Raw genomic sequence first — 12,966 nt, forward strand, 5'->3', positions numbered from 1 at the left:
TCCTGGAGGTGAAAAAGATGCCTTCACACAGGAGTGAGCTCCCTATTCCTGGAAGCAATCAAGCAGATGCTGGATGTCTGTTGCTCATGGCTGCTCCTCTGAGAAAAACTTTGTAGCTGTGAGGTACAGTTATTCTGCAGCATCCAATATCAACTGTGTGGCCTGTGGTAAGCCCTTTTAACTAACTGGGGCTCATTTTCCTCCGTGGCAAGATGGGAACATGTGAGTTGTGAAGGTGGGAGGAGGGGGAAGGACAGATTCGCACAGGATGTCTTTGAGGACCATCACCTACAGGTACCCTCAGTGCTTTCTGCAGAGCACAGAGCCATTCCCCATCTGTGCTTTTCCTGTGTCACTATGCCTGAGTTGCCTGGCTGTTCCTCCAAGAGTCAGGCAGCAGAGGAAGGCATAAAGGTGGAGAGAATGCCCTCTGGGCACTGATGGGCACTTTCCAGAGAGCAGCATCTTGGGGGGCTGTCGATTTCTTTTCTTGCTGCACATACGAGTAAACCAGTGCTCAGAGCTTTAGTAGTTGGAAGGGCTGGGTTGTAAATAAATCCTTCCAAAGAGACAGTCATATGCTAACATTCAGATGCATTTGAAACCTAGGAGTTGAGATAGCAGGACCTAAGTAGGGGATCAGCAGGACCCATAGAAACAAGGGAAGGATGCTGGGACAGCCCCACCCAGTACCAGACAGGAAGCAATCCTGGCTCATTCACCACCTCACAGCAGCTACTGCTGAATTCAGCTAACCACAGACAAGATGTATGACATCCAAGTGGGAAGGGGAAGAGGCAGAGGAGGGAAGAGCTGAAGCAGATGCCCAGCAGACACAAGGTCCAGTTCCTCTGCTGCTCTGAGGCCAGCCAGCCAACACTGGGACTGGTAGGAGAATCAGAAGTGATAATGATCACAATGGCATAAGGGACTGAGGGCCAGGGAAGATTCCATAACAGCCTCACTATAGAGTGGATGACAGGAGGTGGCTCCATGAGGCTGATGCACTCCCGAGCTCACAGAGCAGCCACATAGTGGGTGGCGTCGAGCACATGCCTCTCTGCCTTCTGTTTTGCCATTAAGCATCTCTGTGTGTGAAGATCTTTGAAAACCTGAGCTTGTCTTCCAACTCCTTTAAGTTTTTAAATCTAATACTATTCTCAGAATTCCTTTGCTAATTTATTCAATCGTTCATTTCTTCATTAAGCAAACATTTATTGTGTGCCTGCTAAGCACCTGGAACCAAGCTGAGAACTAGAACTCAGTGAAGGACAAGCACTTGAGGGCCTGCCCTCTGCAGCATCCAGCCATTCGTGGTGTTTTAGTCTGTGTACATTGCTACAAAGAAATACCTGAGCTTGGGAAATTTATAAAGAAAAGAGATGTATTTGGCTTATGGTTCTACAGGCTGTACAAGAAGCATGGAGCCAGTATCTGCTTGAGAGTTGCTTTCACTCATGACAGAAGGCCAAAGGGAGCTGAGCCAGCATGTTCAGAAATCACATGGTGAGAGAGGGGAGGGAGGAGCCAGGCTCTTCTTAATAAACAGCTCTCACGGGGACTGATAGAGCAAGAACTCACTCATTAACCAAGGACAGCACCAAGCCATTCATAAAGGATCCATCCCCATGAGCCAAGCACTTCCCCCCTGGCCCCACCTTCAACGCTGGAGATCAGATTTCAACATGACATCTGGCAGGGGCCAAACAAACCACATCTAAACCATAGCACCAGGAGGGCAGGTCTACACCATTTTGCTCATGAAAGTCATTAAGACAGGAGTGGAAGGAGTCATCTTTTCTCCAGGCTCAAGTTCCCTGGCCCCAAAATTCTCTCACCCAGAAATGCATGCAGAATGACATATAGAGTGAATGGTAAAATGCAGATTTGAAACAATCACACACACACACACACTCTCTCTCTCTCCCTTTTTCTCTTTCTCTTCTTCACTGCATCACAGTCCTTAGCAGGACATCTGGCACATAATGATTGTTCAAACAATACATACACGTGCTGGCGTGCTGGTTTCTAAGGAGCTCTCATGAACCAGCATTGCATTATCAATCTCCTTGGCCATCATTTTTCATCTCCTGTAACCCTCACAGCAACCCTATGTTGTAGGCATCCTAAAGCTACTGTTATGAGGTAAGAAAATGAAGGCTGAGAGATTAAGTGACTTGCTCGAGGTCAACAGCTAGTGAGTGATTGAAACAGCATTCAGACTTGGATGCTTCCAGAAGTTGCATCGTTAATCACCAAGTTACTCTGCATTAAGGGAAATCATACTTCTAAAATCTAAAAGAAAAGAATGTACTTGAAAATGTTGACAGTGGTGGCATTTTTGTCAGGTTTTGGTGTATCTGTATTCTCGTTTGCTCAAAAAAATTTGTTCATGGGCATAAATTACTTGTATGATTTCTTATGCAAGTCTAACACTTGTATGGTTTGAGCACATAAGTGCCCAAAAAATGGAGATAATAGCTACAATTTGCTGAATTGTCAGAAAATTAAACAAGATAAAGTACATTATGAGCTGACAGTGCTTGGTTTGTGATAGGCACATTCTGATTCTTTCTTCTTGGAAGAAGGAGAGACCCTGTCTCGGCTCAGAATTTTCTCCACAGTGTAGGTATCAGAGCACTCACTCTGGGAGGGGTTTTTATAGACCCCACACCTCCTTGAGCTGGAGTAGACAGGAAGAGAACCTGCAGCTGAACTCATTACCCCTCCTACCTCCCAAAGATATGGCAGAACCATCAGAACAGTGGAGATGGAAGGAAGTTAAGGCCAGGCTGGGGGCTGGGGGTATCCCTGTGGAGACTCCAGGACTGGACCCTGCCAGGGCTAACTGTTGGGCATTCCTCAGAGGCATGTTCTGGGTGCAGCAACTCCATCTTTTCCCGTGCATGAACAACTGTAGATGCACAGGCTCCAGGAAGAATGCTTTTGTGGCCAGTGGGTGGTGGCTGGAGTCCCTACCCAGCCAAGAGGGAGAATGTCAAGACAGATGATCACTAAGGGGCTTGGGCTTCTCAAAAGCCCATTGATATGAATCAGAAACAGGAAGAAAGAGAAAAGAGTTGCACAACACTTCCCTAGATGGAAAAAAAAAAGCCCCATGCAGCCTCAAAGACAGGCAAAAGGTGAAGGGAACTTATATTTTAAAGCACCAAGGAGTAAGTTACAGCCTCTGAGTCAAGGTGTTCTAGTCTCTTTGGTCTCAGTTGATTTGCACAGCAACCCTGTGAGCTTAGCATTTTTTTACAGTTATTAAAGCGGAGGCCCAGATTGGTTAAGTAACTTACCTAATATTACACAGCAGAAGTGGCAGAGGCAGGATTAGAACCACAGTCCTGACTTGAGTGCTGGCTGTCATATTCCCAACGCAGCAGCAGGCTGCTTTCCGGCGAGCACCCACATGAAGGTCATCTAGGTGCACCGACACTGAACACCTGCCTGGGTATCTCATTTCATCCTCACATACCAGAGACAGAGCTGAAGTCATTAAAGGTTTTTGGATGAAGAAATGGGTCCCCACAAAATGGAAATGACCTGCCCACAGTCACAGCCTGTTACTCTGTTCTCACATTACTACAAAGAAATGTGAGACTGGGTAATTTATAAAGAAAAGAAGGCCAGACACAGTGGCTCACGCCTGTAATCCCAGCACTTTGGGAGGCTGAAGTAGGTGGATCACAAGGTCAGGAGTTCAAGACCAGCCTGGCCAGGAGTGAAACCTCGTCTCTACTAAAAATACAAAATTAGCCAGGTGTGGTGGTGGGTACCTGTAATCTCATCTACTCAGGAGGCTAAGGCAGAGAATTGCTTGAACCTGGGAGGCAGAAGTTGCAGTGAGCTGAGATCGTACCACTGCGCTCCAGCCTGGGCGACAGAGGGTGACTCTGTCTCAAAAAAAAAAGAAAAGAGTTTTAATTGGCTCACAGTCCTGTGGCTGTCAAAGATGATAACACAGGCATCTGCTTCTGGGGAGGCCTCAGGAAGCTTCCAATCATGGTAGAAGGCAAAGTGGGAACAGGCATGTCACATGGTGAAGGCAGGAGGAAGAGAGGGGAAGGAGGTGCCACACACTTTTAACCAGACCTCATCAAGACCTCAGTCACTATTGTGACAACAGCACCGAGGGGATGGTGCTAAGCCATTAGTGAGGGATCCGCCCCCATGACCCAGTCACCACCTACCAGGCCCCGCTTCCAATGTTGGGGATTACAACTCAATAGGAGATTTTGATGGGAACACAGACCCAAACTATATCACAGCTCCTGTACAGAGCAGCACTAGGAACAAAACTAGGCCCTCTGATTCATGATGTAGAGCTCTTCCTATACAGATGATGGTGCCCAATTCACACATCTTTTAGGGGGTGGGCAGGGGGGAGCTAATGTTTTCAGAGGAGAGAAAGGCATTATTCAATCTTTCCAAAATCTTAAATGTAGAACAGTTTTAAGGGGCAGGGGCATGGCCTTACCCCACAGTCTCTAAGGAGCTCCCTGGAGCGCTAAAAGCCTCCATCCTGGTCCTTCATGCAGTCTGAGCTGGAAGTCCCAAGAATAAAGCCTGGCAATTGGCCTCCAGATGCTGCTAGTTAGCTACACCGTGCCAGGAACCCTGTACAGGCACAGTACCTGTAGCAGGGTATGTAAACCTCACAGCAATCTGGCAGGACAAACTTTCACTTGTATTTTACAGACTTAGAATTCACTTTAATGCCTGCCTCACCAGGCTGGGGCACAGAAAAATGAGGGCGCCACTTTGGTGATGTCAGGGAAACACGGCCTTGGCCACATCAGAAATGCATCTCAAAGACGAGGATCTGCTTCCCTACATTGGCTTTGTCAGATGTAACCCAGCACCAAGGACAGCGCCTGGCACATGTTGGGTGCTTAATAAACATGAAAATGTGAAGGATCCTGGTGCTCTCTGGCCACCTCTGGCATGTTTGGAAGCGCTTGTACACCTTCACATTCAAGATCAAGGTGCTACTGACTTTTGGGCCACTCCCCAGTGACCTCAGACCCTCATATTGTCGAAGCCACAGCAAATCCTTACCTCCAGTCCTTTAGGCTGGAAGGAGGGGGTGTGTGTGTGTCCGTGGTTCCCGGTATAATCTGAGCATGACAGGATTTTCATAAAAGTTTCAGAGGCAGCCTGATAGAACAGGAAGAGTATCCCCAGGGGTGAAAAAAAATACCCTTAATCTGCTGGCAGCTGTCCATACAGGGCCCCCAGGGTTCCTCTGTCTCCGTGTCTTTATCTGAAGAAGCAAATGTCTAGCAAGATGTGTGATGAGTGGTGAGTCCAGAGGAAGGAATTAAGCCCTGGGCCTGCCTGAGCTTAGCAGGCCCTGGCAGCACTATCTGTCCTCACCTGGTGCAGAGGCGCACACCTGCTCACTGGGGCCAAGCAGGAACCAAGGCGCAACTGAGCAGAATAAGCTCCTCCCCACGCAGTCAGGAAGGAGGTTGAGTCTGCCAGCTCTAGGTTAAAGCCCAGGGTTCATTTCTTGTTTGCCAAGTGACTTACCTACAAATACTTTCCATCCGGCTTTGTTTGAGAATCAATTTACATCTGTGAAATTCCCCCATGATGCCGTGCGTGCACCACAAGCTTCATTCATTCATTGGACCCCCAATTTTTACAGAATTAAGTCCCTAGCACTGAACGTCAGTACAAACCAGGCCACAAGATAATGAGATGGGCCTGGGCCAACCCTGGCCTGCCTGGGGGAATGACCTTGATGGCATCGTCTTCTCTCAGTTGTCCCTTCAAACCACAGTGAAGATACATGTGAACTGTTGTGCACCATGGGATCTTGAGGGGGAATTTACCTGGGCTGGAGGTGGCTGTTTGGCAGCAGCCCTTTATAGGCCAGATGTGACTGGAAGGGTGGAAAAGTTTGAGAGATCAAGGCTGGAGCTTCTCTCTGACCAGGTGACCCCCATACAGCTTTGTCCCTGTCTATCACCAGCAGACATGGCCTGGATGAGAGGCCTAAGGAAACTGTATTCCAGAGCTGCTGGGCCTTGCAGTGGATGGAGATACTGAGCTTCCTGCGTTGGTTTCCTTTGTAAAGGCTAAGTGAAGGCAATGTCTTTTGAAAGTCCATCATGCCTACAAGTTTGCAAACCCTTATATGCTGTGTGTGTCTGTACAGAGGGAGAAAGGCAGGTCCCCGCCTTCCAGGGGCTCACACTCCAGGGGATGTAAACTAAAGAAAGGAATGAAGACATAGGCTAAATGATCATTGTTGTTAAGGAACCGAGCAGAGTATTGTGAGGTGTGGGCTGTGGTGGGCGCTTCACACAAAGTACGTGGGTCGGGAAAGTCTGTGGAAGAGGGTGTCCTTCCTTAGCCAAGAGCTAAGGATGTAAAGGAGCCATAGGACAAGAATATTCAAGGTGGAAGGACCAGCATGGGCCTTGCTGATATCACAACAAAAAGGAAGGGGACGAGATAAGAGGTAAAGGAATGAACACTGCCAGGGCCTGGTCACACAGGGTCTTATCCAGGCACGGAGGGTGACATGCGTCCTCGTTGTAGGGGAGCCGAGGGTGGGCTTGTGGCAGGGCAGTCTTTTGCATCTAATGTATGCTTTCAGAGGTTCTTCCAGCTGCTGAATGCAGAGTGGTTTGTGGGGCACAAACATGGAAGCAGAGAAACTTGGAAGTGGTGTGATTGTCATCACTGGCTGTAACGTGGGGTATTATAAGCTCCAGTTCCGGACACCCTGTGATTCGAGACATCTCTGGGCTTCCTCCTCCCCATGGGCCAGGCACCAGTAGGTGTCACCAGAGACTAGGGGAAACTTTCACTGTGGGGGACAGTGGTAGAGAGGGTCTTGCAGAATTCCTGCTAAATCCTGGACGTTTTTCTAGAGCATTAGCTCCAACAAATGTACAGAAACATTAAGTAGCTCTGGGATTCAAATGAGAAAACTGAGGCTCAGTGAGGTTTCATGATTCTCCCAGCAGTAAGCTGTATCATAACTGGTGCCCTCAGAATTCAAGCTGATGTTTGTCTGATGCCCAAAGCCCCATCTTTCTGGCACAGGAGGCCACTGTGCAGGAGGACTCACAGCAAAACTCCAAACCAATACAGGGTGAGAGGAGCCATTTCTTCTGTGAAGCTAAAGTCAAGGGAGCTTCTGGGGGCACCAGGAAGTATCTCTCTGCTAAGCATAATTTGCGGGACTCTGCCTGATAATAGCCAGGGATGGTGGGACCCATAAGCAGTCCTAGACCAGTGGCCAACAGGAATGAGAGGGGATGCCCTGTCAGGAATGTTAGACATTTGTGTTCTGTTATGATGTGACAATTGAGCTGTTAGTCTCACTAAAGAATGGACACAGAGCTAATGAGCTGGCATTTAGTGAGAATCCACTCTCATGCCAGCCCATGCCTCATCAAGTCCCTTTGTTTATGAAATATTTATTGAACATCTGCTAAGCAGACATTCTCCTCACCGCTAAGAGAGCAGTGAAGAAATAAGATAGAAAATGCTGCCCTCTTGAAGTTCGCTTTCTGCTTGCTGGATGATTTTCGTTTGTCAATAGCTTTCTGGCCGGGTGTAACTTGCCTCATTTTACAGATGAGCAAACTGAGACTGAAAGGTTAAATAGTACGCCCAACGCAGAGCTGGGACACAACAGAGGATTCATTCACAGATATGGCTTGGCTGTGTTCCCATTCAAATCTCAACTTGAATTGTATCTCCCAGAATTACCATGTGTTGTGGGAGGGACTCGGGGGGAGGTAATTGAATCATGGGGGCTGGTCTTTCCCATGCTATTCTCATGACAATGAATATGTCTCGTGAGATCTGATAGGTTTATCAGAGGTTTCTGCTTTTGCTTCTTCCTCGTTTTTTCTCTTGCTGCTGCCATGTAAGAAGGTGCCTTTCACCTCCCACCATGATTTTGAGGCCTCCCCAGCCATGTGGAACTGTAAGTCCAATTAAACTTCTTTTTGTTCCCAGTTTTGGTTATGTGTTTATCAGCAACGTGAAAATGGACTAACACAGTAAATCGGTACCAGCAGAGTGGGGAGTTGCTGAAAAGATACCCAAAAACGTGGAAGCGACTTTGGAACTGGGCGACAGGCAGAGGTTGGAACAGTTTGGAGGGCTCAGAAGAAGACAGGACAATGTGGGAAAGTTTGGAACTTCTCCTAGAGACTTGCTGTGAATGGCTTTGCCCAAAATGCTGATAGTGATATGAACAATAAGGTCCAGGCTGAGGTGGTCTCAGATGGAGATGAGGAACTTGTTGGGAACTGGAGCAAAGATGACTCTTATGTTTTAGCAAAGAGACTGGCAGCATTTGGCCCCGCCCTAGAGATTTGTGGAACTTTGAACTTGAGAAAGATGATTTAGGGTATCTGATGGAAGAAATTTCTAAGCAGCAAAGCATTCAAGAGGTGACTTGGGTACTGTTAAAGCATTCCATTCTAAAAGGGAAGCAGAGCATAAAAGTTCGGAAAATTTGCAGCTTGATGATGCAGCAGAAAAGAAAAACCCATTTTTTGAGGAGAAATTCAAGCCGGCTGCAGAAATTTGCATAAGTAGCAAGGAGCCTAACGTTAATCCCCAAGACCCTGGGGAAAATGTCTCCAGGCCATGTCACAGACCTTCACAGCAGCCACACCCATCACAGGCCCAGAGGCCTGGGAGGAAAAAGTGGTTTCATGGGCCAGGCCCTGGGGGTCCCTGTGCCTATGTGCAGCCTAGGGATTTGGTGCCCTGTGTCCCAGCCATTCCAGCCATGGCTGAAAGGGGCCAACGTATAGCTTGGATTATAGCTTCAGAGGGTGGAAGCCCCAAGCCTTGGCAGCTTCCACGTGGTGTTGAGCCTGTGGGTGCACGGAAGTCAAGAATTGAGGTTTGGGACCCTCTGCCTAGATTTCATAAGACGTATGGAAACTCCTGGATGCCCAGGCAAAAATTTGCTGCAAGGGTGGGGCTCTCATGGAGAACTTCTGCTAGGGCAGTGCAGAAGTGAAATGTGGGATCAGAGCCCCCACACAGAGTCCCTACTGGGGCACTGTCTAGTGGAGCTGTGAGAAGAGGACCACCATCCTTCAGACCCCAGAATGGTAGATCCAATGACAGCTTGCACTGTGTGCCTGAAAAAGCTGCAGACACTCAACACCAGCCGGTGAAAGCAGCTGGGAGGGAGGCTGTATCCTGCAAAGCCACAGAGGCAGAGCTACCCAAGACCATAGGAACCCACCTCTTGCATCAGTGTGACCTGGATGTGAGATCTGGAGTCAAAGGAGATCATTTTGGAGCTTTAAGATTTGACTGCCTTGCTGGATTTCAGACTTGCATGGGCCCTGTAACCCCTTTGTTTTGACCAATTTCTCCCATTTGGAACAGCTGTATTTACCCAATGCCTGTACCCCATTGTATTCAGGAATTAACCAACTTTCTTTTGATTTTACAGGCTCACAAGGCAGAAGGGACTTGCCTGTCTCAGATAAGACTTTGGACTGTGGACTTTTGGGTTAATGCTGAAATGAGTTAAGACTTTGGGGGACTGTTGGGAAGGCATGATTGTTTTTGAAATGTGAGGACATGAGATTTAGAGAGGCCAGGGGTGGAATGAGATTTGGCTGTGTCACCACCCAAATCTCAACTTGAATTGTGTCTTCCAGAATTCCTACACGTTGTGGGAGGGACCCAGGGGGAGGTAATTGAATCACGGGGGCCAGTCTCTCCCATGCTATTCTCGTGATAGTGAATAAGTCTCACGAGATCTGATGGGTTTACCAGGGGTTTTCCACTTTTGCTTCTTCATTTTCTCTTGCCGCCATGATGTAAGAAGTACTTTCACCTCCCACCATGATTCTGAGGCCTCCCCAGCCATGTGGAACCGTAACTCCAGCTAAACCTCTCTTTCTTCCCAGTCTCGGGTATGTCTTTATCAGCAGTGTGAATACAGACTAATACACACGTAGATCTGGCTCTCTCTCAGAAATGACACCTTCCTGTGGGAGTGGGATAGGGGTTGCAGCCAGAGATGGGAAGCCTCACCCTGCGGGGCTCCTGGGAACAGCAGGCCCACTGTTCCCACATGAGTCCGTCCTTATTCCACTTTTCTGCCCCAGCTTTGCCTCCAAAGTGCACCCAATTCTGTGGTCCCTCCCTTCTCAGAGCAAGGTGGAGGGAGTGAGAACCATAGGACTGGAGAGCAAGGCACCTGGGTTCTCTCTGTACCTTTCTAGTCCTCAGTTTCCTCAGCTATAAAATGGGCATATTACCTGCTATGGAGGGTTGTGCAAAGATGTGTAGAACGCCCAAGCTTGTCACATAATAATTCACAATTACTATATGTGGGGGAATTTGGCTAAAAATTTTAAACATATTATTTCATCTCAGAGCAACTCTGAAGCAAATACAATTACTAGCCCTGCTACATGCAATAAAACAGAGGTGCAGGGAGGACCTTGCTCAAGGTCACACAGCTGGCCATGGCAGAGCTGGAGTTTAAATGCTGACCATAGGGTTTCAAAGGTGGTGCTGTCACCCCTTGGCTCTCGGCCTCTCACACAGCTTGTGATCCACATGGTGGCTCCCCTGGCTGACCACCTCCAGAGGTGTTGGGGTCTCCACTCACCAAGCACAGGAGTCTCTAGGCCAGAAAGACCCCCAGTGCCCACCCTGCACAAGCTCTGCCTCACCTCTCCCTTGAACACTTCTGAAAACAGGGAGCTCACCACCTCCTGTGGGAGGGCTGACCGTGTATCCAACGTTATGGGTAGATTTTCTCCTGTTGTAACTTTCCTGAATTGCCCCCTGTTCTGCCCCCGGCCCTTCATGTATAGGGCTAGATCAATCTGTGTCCCCAAGAAATCCCTTCTGAGATGTGAGGTCCTGCCTGTCTCCCCAACCTCACACATGAAGTGTCCTTGGCATCCTGGCCTCGCAGTCACCTTTTCTGACCCATTCTTGTTCGCTCCTCCCAGCCCTGCCCCCATCAAATGTGGGAGTCAGTCCCCTCCAGTCCCTGCTCAGGCAAGACGCCTATTACAGCTGGGGGTACCCCAGGCTGGCTGAGAACCAGTGGGGGAAGGGAGTGGCAGGGGCAGGCCACAGCCCGAGGGGGACAAAGACACACGGTGGTGAGAGAGGTGCAGAAAGCAGGATCTCAGCCAGGAAGCCTGTTCTCTTCCCTTTGGGGCTGGGCTGGTGCTCAGCAACAGGCGACACAGGCGGTCATGCTTTCTGACCACTCCTGCCAGGGAATGTCGTTGACTTTGTGGAGGATGTTCTGGCATTCTCACAACTTCCTTGGTGAGGCAGGCCCCTAAGTGAGGACTCTTACCAAAGCATCCCGAGTACTTGTCACCCCTTGGTTATCAAGCATGATCCCATGATGTCATCAATACAGTCGACAGACACCAGACAGTCCTTATCTCTTCCAACAATTTTGTTATCAAGAGCAGCAGAGCAGCAGAGCAGCTCCTCTGATCTTCACGCATCACCCCAAATTGGTCAGTTTATTATTTGCTCTCTTCAAAAGCTCAATGGCACTTGGCTACTGAATTCCATAGTCCTTATAATTACTATTTCTCCTGGACTAGGATCCTCATCACCAGGCAGCCAGTGTGGACCCCAACTTTAAAACTCCATCCTTTGAGGCTGCTCTTGGGAACCACTTCTGCCACACACCCCACATGCATACCACACATACACACTGTGCTAAGCATTGTTCTCTGTGTACCTCTCAACCCTGCTGCAAAAAACAGTCTTGGATGCTGCCGAGAGAGTTGCTACCCCACAGAGAAGGGTCCCTGATGTTTCCTGAGTGGAAAACACAGCAAGATACCCAAACTTTCAGGAGGGATGTTTCATTTGTCCCCAGTGAGGCATGCAGAGATGGAAGCTGGGGGAGGCCCTATGCAGAGGCAAGCCCTTCCTCCTCCCTGTCCCTGGATTGGCTGTTTTCAGAATGGACCCCAGCAGGTTGCTAGAGGCAAGGCTGCCTGATCAGTGACACAAGGCTATCACCTGTTAGGTCCAAAGTTTACACCAATAAGTGTAGAGACCATAGATCATCTCCAGGCAAAAACTCAAATGGTCTCATGGGAACACAGCTCTGGACATCATGAGAATGTTGGACCCAGGTTTTGTGAACTCTAACGCTATTTTCAGCCATTCTCTTGCTTGTCTTCAGACCTAGAGGAGGACAGGTCTCCACGTGGTGTTGGTCTACCCAGCTCCTCCTCTCTCCTGCCTGCAGTTCTCAGAATAATCCCAGCGTGTACCAAGAATGCAACATCTGGAGATAAGGAGAAAGTGTCTGAAACACCCTGGGCTAGGTCCTTATTTCTCTTAAGAATGAGTTGTTCTACAACACTTGTGCTCAGCAAGCCCACTGGTGCCGAGGGAATGTAAACCCAGGACACTTGTTGGACCCCTCAGCTGGTGGATATGTAAAAGACTCTATCCACCCTAAGCAGCTTTCCTCAGCTGGCTTGCCCTGAATCTCAGCCTTCTGTTTGTTCTTTCTGCCTACCCATAAGGAACACATCTGTTCAGCCTGCCTAGTGTGAGAGCTCTGTCTCACTGGATTCCTGCAAATGGTAGAGTTGCCAGAGCTCCTTTCACTCCTCCCAGCTGTCCTCATGGTGTTGGAATAGCTGTAGCAGCAGGTTTTACTCTCAGCCCGTGCCAGACTTAAAGACCTTTGCAACACCAACCTCCTTGGTAGGGAAAAGGAACTGATGTATGTTGCAGCCCTAGCGTGTGCTATGCCAGGTATTTGAACAGGTGCTTCACTGTCCCTATCTTGGCTATCCTAGGAATTCAATTCCCACTTTACTGAAGAAGACGGCTGTGCTGTGAGAGGCTAAGCCATTTGCCATCAGTGGTAGAATGAGCATCTCCACATGAAGTCCTCTGTTTGCATCCCCTAAAGCTGCCTCCCAGGGAAGGTGGGCTGGAGGAAGG

The sequence above is a fragment of the Nomascus leucogenys genome, chromosome 16 (assembly GCF_006542625.1).
Source record: "Nomascus leucogenys isolate Asia chromosome 16, Asia_NLE_v1, whole genome shotgun sequence".
Classification (NCBI taxonomy): domain Eukaryota; kingdom Metazoa; phylum Chordata; class Mammalia; order Primates; family Hylobatidae; genus Nomascus; species Nomascus leucogenys.